Genomic DNA, 9,314 nt, shown 5'->3' on the forward strand with positions numbered 1-9,314 from the left:
TCTTCTGAAAATCTGGTTTTATTGATCATTTGAAACAAATTCGCATCACATTTTACACAAGTTCCGTTGATGCGTTGTAGCAGCCTGGAACCTCCGGACTCCGGAATGATTACTGGGCTCGGTGTCCGACTCGTTGGCTGATTGGTCAGCGTACTGGACTTCGTTCAGAGGGTCCCGGGTTCGATTCTTGGCCGGTCGGGGATTTTAACCTTCATTGGTTAACTCGAAAAGGCACGGGGGCTGGGTGTTTGTGCTGTCCCCAACATCCCTGCAAATCACACACCACACATAACATTATCGTCCACCACAATAATACGCAGTTACCTACACGTGACTGATGCCGCTCACTCTCATCGGAGGGTCTGCCATACAAGGGCTGCACTCGGCTAGAAATAGCCACGTGAAATTAAATTACTGGGATCGGTATGGACAGGGAGCACGCCCGTCCTTGATGCGCGAAGTTCTCGTCGTTCTAGAATTTCTAGAATTTCTGGAGGTTCTGGAAGTTCTAGAATTTCCAGGCGCACACGTTGCGAGGTTCGATTTTGCACGAGAATACTGAGAGGTGAGGCGTGACGAGCACACAACTCACTTGTAACACTGTCGAATAAATTAATTTTTGCTTTAAATACTGCATAGATTCATTATAAGTGAGATAAGTGAAATGTTAAATGAAAATGAAACTTGAATCTTTGATTCAAACACCTCATTGAATCACACATGTCAAAAGTTCAGGAAATTGACACTTGAAAAGAACACAAGTGAACCGAGTAACTGATCTAACGTTGCATGTCAGCCGAATTGATACTTGGGGAAATTACGTACAAATTTACAATGTAAAGTTTGCGACGTGATTCCACTTATATTGGCACGACAGTCTGAAATATTCTATTAGGTCGATAACTTGTATTATAACTGACCGGCTTCGTCATTTTTACGATTGGAACACAACTCTGAACGTAATATTTGTTGTTCGTGTAAGTTCAGGACATATTGGCATGTTTGTTATAAATTAAACAAGTTTAATGGCACTCGGAGAATGTTCTACACTGTCTATAAATAATTATTGAAATTACGTGCACTCAATGATTGTTCAACATTGTCTATAATTAATTATTATGTCCGACTCGTTGGCTGAATGGTCAGCGTACTGGCCTTCGGTTCAGAGGGTCCAGGGTTCGATTCCCGGCCGGATCGGGGATTTTAACCTTCATTGGTTAATTCCAATGTCCCGGGGGCTGGGTGTTTGTGCTGTCCCCAACATCCCTGCAACTCACACACCACACATAACACTATCCTCCACCACAATAACACGCGGTTACCTACACATGGCAGATGCCGCCCACCCTCATCGGAGGGTCTGCCTTACAAGGCATGCACTCGGCTAGAAATAGCCACACGAAATTATTATTATTATTATTATTATTATTATTATTATTATTATTATTATTATTATTATTATTATTATTATTATTATTATTATTATTTATTGAAGTTTAACTGCATTCGAGGACTGTTCAACACTGTCTGTAAAAAATTATGAAAGTTTAAGTGCACTTCAGGAATATTTAAACACTGTCTGTGAATAATTATTACGAAGTAGGAACTATAAGTTTAAATGCGGCACTGAAAAATTCTATGTTCTCTCGGAACTTCACGAGAAGAAAACACAAGTTCTCTGTTCCCACAGTTTGTTTCGAAAATACAAGTTCAAATGTGGCACTCGGAAATATTCTACATTCACACAGTCTGTTATGACAATACAAGTTCAATATGACACTTGGAAAAATTACAACACTTGGAGAAATTGTAACACATGGAAAAATTCTATGTTCCTTTGGAACGCCACTGTTTGTAAAGAAAACACAAGTCCTAATATGGCACTTGAAAGAAAATACTATGTTCCACTGGAACCGAGCACTAGACTGTCAGAGTGTCGTCTCACCGAAATACCGAGTCCCGGCTGGACATAGCCTCAGTCCGCCGCACTTGTAGAGCTCCACCCGTCTCCCGTATCGCAGAGACGGTGGAGTATTACTCTCTGTCTGTAGGATAGACCGCCGTGTTTTTATACCTGGAGGCGATCAAGCATCTCGAAACGTAGATATTATGAACCTCTGTAACTCCTAAAGTACTTGATAGATTTGCTCAAGAATTTGACAGTTTGCAGGTGTTGTTACAACCTCAATGTTGGTGGTGCAAAAATAATTGTATCTTAACTCCAAATAGACTTTTTATACATGGATCTGAACACTACCATATATTGTCATGCTCACCGAGCGAGGTAGACACGAGACGGCCACGTCACTGCTGTGCACGCCAGCCGAGTTCGGATGGGCTTGCCTATCATTCACCTCGCGCGAAGTTTAACTCTCATACATCGAACTTGCTTTCTCGTAGCGGTGTACCGGTACAGTATAAATAATATGTTGCACTCTTTGTATATTTCATCCCATTGGAAATTTATTGAGCATCTCCCTTGGTAAATTATTTCAATCCCTAACTCCCCCTCCCATAAATGAATATTTGCCCCAGTTTGTCCTCTTGAATTCCAACTTTTAATTTTAACTTTTCGAATGCCGTTACAAGGTGATATCTGTATTATTATTATTATTGTATCATTACTATTATTATTATTATTATTATTATTATTATTATTATTATTATTATTATTATTATTATTATTATTATGTCAGATGTGGATATGACATTGCTACATTGTGCAATACTGCTGGAATAAATGCAGAGTCATCGCTACGTCATGGCCACGTATAGTGCTTATTTAGCGATGCGCTCACGATCTTTGAGTAACCCAGGCCGCCACTGGCTATTTCACCATTGTATGTAATATTTGTCGCGAGGTGGGAGTAGATCATAGTTATTTCTGGAGGTTACGTAGGTGCGTCAACCTAACGTCTATATAAGGAGGCTGCATATTGTAGCGTCAGTCATTATTCTACTGGAAGGAGAGGCCACAGTTGGCCATTAAGTGAACGAGATGGAGTGGCCTCAGTCAGTCAACGAGAGGTGAAGAGAGAAGAAGTAAAGTGGGTGGTGAACAGTGATGGAGTCATAGAAGGATACACTTGCAATTAAGTCATACAGTGCAGACTTACCAATAAGTCACATGATATGGAGAAGAAGCAGTCACATGGATACATCACCAAATTAGGCGTGACACATCTACAGTAAACACCAGACCTAAGGAATACGTCGTAATTACACTCAAAGTGTTGAAGGTACAGTCAAGTGAACCAGTGAGGGATATATTTCGTATAAATTGTTAAATGTCCGGTCAAGAAGAATTCAAATTCATGCCTAGTTTCTTTCAGTTGCAATGTCATAATTTCATATTCTCACCTGTTTTATCGCAACAAGACTTACTATTTTTTTCTATACAATTTAAAGAATATATTTTGCTTTATCAAATGAATTCATAGTATTATTTCTATAACAGAATTAAATAACCTCAGATTTGATGGGGAAACCGAATGCCAATCTCCTTTTCCCAGAACTTATATGGTATGTTGTCAAAAGTAAGCTTATTACCCCACACCCTAGAGATAGTCAAGATTCGCATTCTATTATTGCTGCACTGAGTGGTAGCTGGCTCCATCAAATAACGTATGTGTAAGTAAGCAGGTAAGAAATAAGTGTGAGTACAAGGTCCGACGATTGTGTATTTTATTTAATGAATATTAATTTTCATATTTTCCTTTTTAAATGCAGATATTTCATATTTTTAATTTTAAATGCACTTTTATATGTTTGTAAACTTAGTAAAAGATTCAGGAACATTTTTACAATACGTTCCTACGAAATATATTGTTCATGTGTGAAAACTTACTGAGGTGTATTCCCGTTTCGGCTACTATTTTACATTAATACATCGGGATACTGTAGTGACGTAAGATGGCGGCAGTCGCATGCTTCCAACTGAAGAATCCCGCTGCTCATCAATCAATCACTACTGATCTGCATTTAGGGGTGTCGCCCAGGTGGCAGACTCCCTATCTGTTATGTTCCTATCCTTTTCTTAAATGATTGCAAAGAAATTGGAAATTTATTGAGCATCTCCCTTGGTAAGTTATTCCAATCCCTAACTCCCCTTCCCATAAACGAATATTTGCCCCAGTTTGTCCTCTTGACTTCCAACTTTAGCTTTGCCTACTGTATCTTTGCCTGTCTAAATCTATATGTCTGTGGATCCTTGACAGAAGTAATGGGTAATGGCGCCTTGACAACTACTTTAGGTTATACAAAAGAAATTAACTCCTAGGGGGGTTGGACTCTGGCAGGCGTAATAAACAAACATCTCCTCAAGAATCCTTTCTAGGTAAGAATAGCAGCATTAGATATATAGATAGATATTTATATCAATAATTATTTCCAAGGAGCCAAAGGGCCATACAGAGGAATTGTACAATGAATAATATACTCATTGGTGGATCTACAAACTCTGATACTTACAATGACATAATGAAGTGACTTAAATTGTAAAAGTAGAGACATCTATACAGAAAGTGTAAAAATAAAATACCATTATATAGTTTCTTAATTATACTAAGATACTTAAACTACTACAAGTGAGTAACATGCAACAGAATGAATGACAAAGCGGGGCGGGTGGTTGTCTTAAACATTACCTATTTATATTTGACCTATGATGTATCTATTCCATAGATTATCCTTTGCCTTTCGTTTGAAAGTTATTAAAGTAGGGGCAATTTTTACGCCAGCAAAAAGTATGTTGTATGCTTGAATTGCTGAGAATTTACAACTGTTCTCCCCATATTTTGAAGAATGGATGTGTTATAAGGTCAAATCATCTGCATGTCTAGTTTGATACCTGTGGTTATCTGAATTGGTTATTAAAGTAGTGTTGTGAAATATTATGTTTCCTTTTATTTTATACAATAGTATGACAGAATTAAGCTCTGTAATTATGCTGAGAGGTAGAATTTTGGTCTGAGTGTACAGGTCTTTTAATGGGGTGTATAATGTTAAGTTAAATATGTTCCTTATTGCCCTGTTTTGTATCACCATTAGTTCATTCAAGGAAGACTTTATACAGTGTGACTAAATTACACATAAGTACTGCAAGTGGCTATGTACCAGTGAATAATAAATTTGTAGGAGGAGGTGTTTAGGGATTAAATATCTAAGTCTTCTTAGTAACCCAGCAACTGGGGCGATTTTCTTAGTTATGTATTCAACATGATCATTCCAGGTCAGGTTCTCATCAATAATTCATCCAAGATATTTAACTTTCTTTACTTTTTCTATTTTCGTATAATTTATGAGTAATTTGTCACTATTTGAGTGAAGGATTTTCTGTTTTGAAATATTTATGTATTTAGTTTTCTGCAGATTCATTGTCAATTTGTTACACTGGTACCAGTGTAAGAGAGTAAGTATGTCCTGTATGTTTTCTAAAACTGTGTCCTTACTTTTGCCCGTATAGAAGATAATGGTGTCATCAGCATATAATGTGATAGAGCCATTTAGATTACATGAAGAAATGTCAGTTATATAAATGAGAAATAAAACAGCACCTAGTATGGAACCATGTGGGATACCATGGGTAACATAATTGGCTGAGCTCGAGTAATTATTCACGGTAACAAGTTGCTTTCGTCCTGTTAAGTAATTTTGAAACCAATTCAGGGCATGGCCACGAATTCCAGCCTTTTCTAATTTTCTTAAAAGAATACTATGATCAACAGTATCAAAAGCTTTGGTAAGATCAAGAAATAAGCCTGCTGCAATGTTGTTGTTGTCTACGGTGGATTGTAACATTGTAATGAGATCAACAGTAGCTACTTCGGTACTAGACCTCTCCCTAAACCCATATTGCCCCTTATAGAATAAATTCTTTTGTTTAGTAAAGTCAAAAGTCTTTTCTTCACAACTGTTTCCATAATTTTGGAAACAATTGATGAAATCGAGATTGGCCTATAATCACTTGGATTTAGTCTATTCCCTCCCTTAAACACTGGGATCACTTTAGCTCTCTTTAGTTTATTGGGTATTATACCAGTAGTCAGGGACTCATTATTTTTTTTTTTGCTACTTGCTTTACGTCGCACCGACACAGACAGGTCTTATGGCGACGATGGGACGGGGAAGGGCTAGGAGTGGGAAGGAATTGGCCGTGGCCTTAATTAAGGTACAGCCCCAGCATTTGCCTGGTGTGAAAATGGGAAACCACGGAAAACCATCTTCAGGGCTGCCGACAGTGGGGTTCGAACCTACTATCTCCCGAATACTGGATACTGGCCGCACTTAAGCGACTGCAGCTATCGAGCTCGGTGGACTCATTAATGATCTCTAAGAGTAATCCTATTATATGGTCCTTTGCTTTTTTAATAGTGAGATAGTAATGCCATCTATTCCGCAGCTATTCATATTTTTAAGGTTAGATATGATGGACTTTACTTCTGCTACATCTGTTGGGTACAGGTAAAGGGATTCAAGACTAGTAAATTCACTGAAAGACACAGTATTATGTTCACGAATACTTAGAGCTAGTCTTTTGCAATGTTTATAAAAAAGGAGTTGAATCAACACCTCCTAGATAATAAGGCCTCACAACAGCGCTGTGACGTCACGCTACGGAGGCGATCGCAATCCAAAGAAACGCAAAGCATGGTCACAAACAAACATGATTTTAATACTTTTAGCTTGTGGAATAACTTATTTACCAACAAATAAAGTTTAAATTTTAAAGGACATTGAATTATATTGCCGTTATTACCGTATCTTAGAGACTCTGTCATTAAAGATAAACAACACACTGTTTTAAATCATGGCAGCATTTACAATATTGACTTACTCCAGGCTGACTTGCTAACACACAGAACTGAAATTCACAAACATATTTCAATTGAAATAGCCACTGAATAGACAGTAAATGATTTTAAAATAAAAAGAGAACGCATAAAATTAGTTTAGGCCTAACATGTAGACTGTACTACAAAATATGATACACTAACTTAACATTTATTTACAAACTTCCATTTTGCGAAAATAACAAATTTTCTTAACTTGTATCGTCTTTTGTGCATGCAATGACTATTTTTATTTTGAATTAAAGTAAGTTTATAATAGTAGGCTGGTAAATTTAGAAAGACACTGAGTTAATAATATTAAGGAAGAGGAGCATAACATTCACCTGGTCTGTAGGTAGGCCTAGGTCCAAATTATAACACATTGGCATTGAAGTTAATAAGATATACATCATCATATCAAGCATGCTAGTAATGCAAAAATACTTCGATACTTTTGCCTATTACATGAGTACTATACATACCTATTTTGAGAAAATTACAGACTTTCTTGAATGTGTACAATGTTTTATGGATTCATTAGTTTTGTTCCTGCAGTAGTTATTTATTAGAATAGTTGTACACTTCCAAATAATGTTGTGATACAAATATTCTGAAGTGTGCTCCCTACATTCATTCCTGTCGTCTATACATTCATCAGCTGAGAGAACAATTTGCAGGGTCACATCACTTACATATTTCTTATGGTTATTTAAGCTAAGAAATTTTTTCTCACTTTCTGGCCTCAACATCTTTTTTATGATGACATATGTGTATGTAACTAAGTGTACAGCTGTTTCTGCAGGATATTTCAAATTTCCCCTATTGAGGCTGTCAATAACATTATGATGACTATTTCTAACAGTAACATCTTTCAAAACTAACAAATCTGCACAGTAATTACAATTTAATTTCTTGAGAAGAGAATGACAACAATAACCTGCTATGTATGTTAAAACACTTGCAACACAAGATGTGCTGTCAAGATCTGAGTCTGTTACATTGAGCTCACCTGTAAATGTTTGAAATGAGGAAACTGCACAATAAACATGATCTAACAGTATATCTTCATCAACAATATCATTTACAACAATTTTCCTACCATTAGAAACGGGCAGTTCAATTGAATTTAAGATCCTTATTTTTTCTCAATTTCAAACACCTGTCTAACAGAAACATGCCAGGCCACCTGCAAGTTGCCTGTATTCACCAAATCGTGCCTCCAATGCATTTGTCTGAAACTTTCCAGGAAGAAAATATGACCATTTAAGTACATCAGAACAAAACTCTGTTAGCTGTATAAGGCAGCGGGTTGTTTGAGTAAGAGTCCTATGCGTTTGACTAGACAATTTGCCACATTTCAGACCTAGATTATCCCAGTGATCTAACCACTGAACAAACTTCATTAAAAAACCCTTCCGTTCATCACCAGGTTTGTTTGTGAGAGGCTGTTGAAATTTATCATTAAGTCTTACACCTTTGAAAGGGGTCTTTACATTAACAATATGCCACCATGTAGTGATTACTTTTACAAATTCAGCTGTGCCCTCATGTGATGTTAAATCGTGCTTTTCTCCTACAACTAGTAAAGCATTTACTATATGGTCATTAAACAACTGACATACATATTTCACATTTTATCTTTCAAAACTTGAAGGCCATAGAGCTTTGACAGTCAAACCATACCCATGCTTTACAAGGCCATTCCCTTCAGCCTCAAACAAGTTCCTTATAGCTTTGAAAGATGCAACTTTAACTTTAGAAAAATCATCAAAGTCAGGATATACAAATTCCAATCCATTAGTTTTCTGGTTGAGCCTATTATTTTTTATGCATTTAAATAAATGCACAGTGTCAATGAGATAAAAAAGAGACTTGTTAGGATTTCCAGGATTACAATACTCAGTTTTAAGTTGAGGTGGATTTGAAAATTTTGACATTGTTTCGGTGTTGAGAGCATTATTATCAGTCACAACAGCCAGAACATTAAATCCCATAGACTCCAAACCAACAATAACCTTTGACATGATACTGTGTAAATCATCACCTGTTAAGTTGGACACAGGGAGAATATGAACTACTTCCTTCTTGGATGATAAAATGCTCTGGATCATAAATACATGTGTTGATGTAGCAACATTGGTAGTGTTAGCACTTGAGCCTACAATGTTCCCTCCCTTGAAGTCCATGTATGGTTTAATGTGAATTTCATCTACCATCAATGTTACAAATTTGTCATTCTGTTGAAAACCTTGAAATTTCTGTTTTATATATTCCAGAAAATATGTAGGGTTCTGTTCTAATATTGGGCTGCCATTCAGAATGGAACATACTCTTTTCAAAGTATTAACATGTGGCAAAATTAAATTACTTCTATGTCTCAAAAATGTGTAAGCAAGAGGAGAAATCAGTTGGAAGATTGAACAAATAACAAGAAAATCATTATCATACTCCCTTTTGTGTTTAGGAACTAAGGAAAGTTTTAAC

Source organism: Anabrus simplex, chromosome 2, assembly GCF_040414725.1.
Source record: "Anabrus simplex isolate iqAnaSimp1 chromosome 2, ASM4041472v1, whole genome shotgun sequence".
Classification (NCBI taxonomy): Eukaryota; Metazoa; Arthropoda; class Insecta; order Orthoptera; family Tettigoniidae; genus Anabrus; species Anabrus simplex.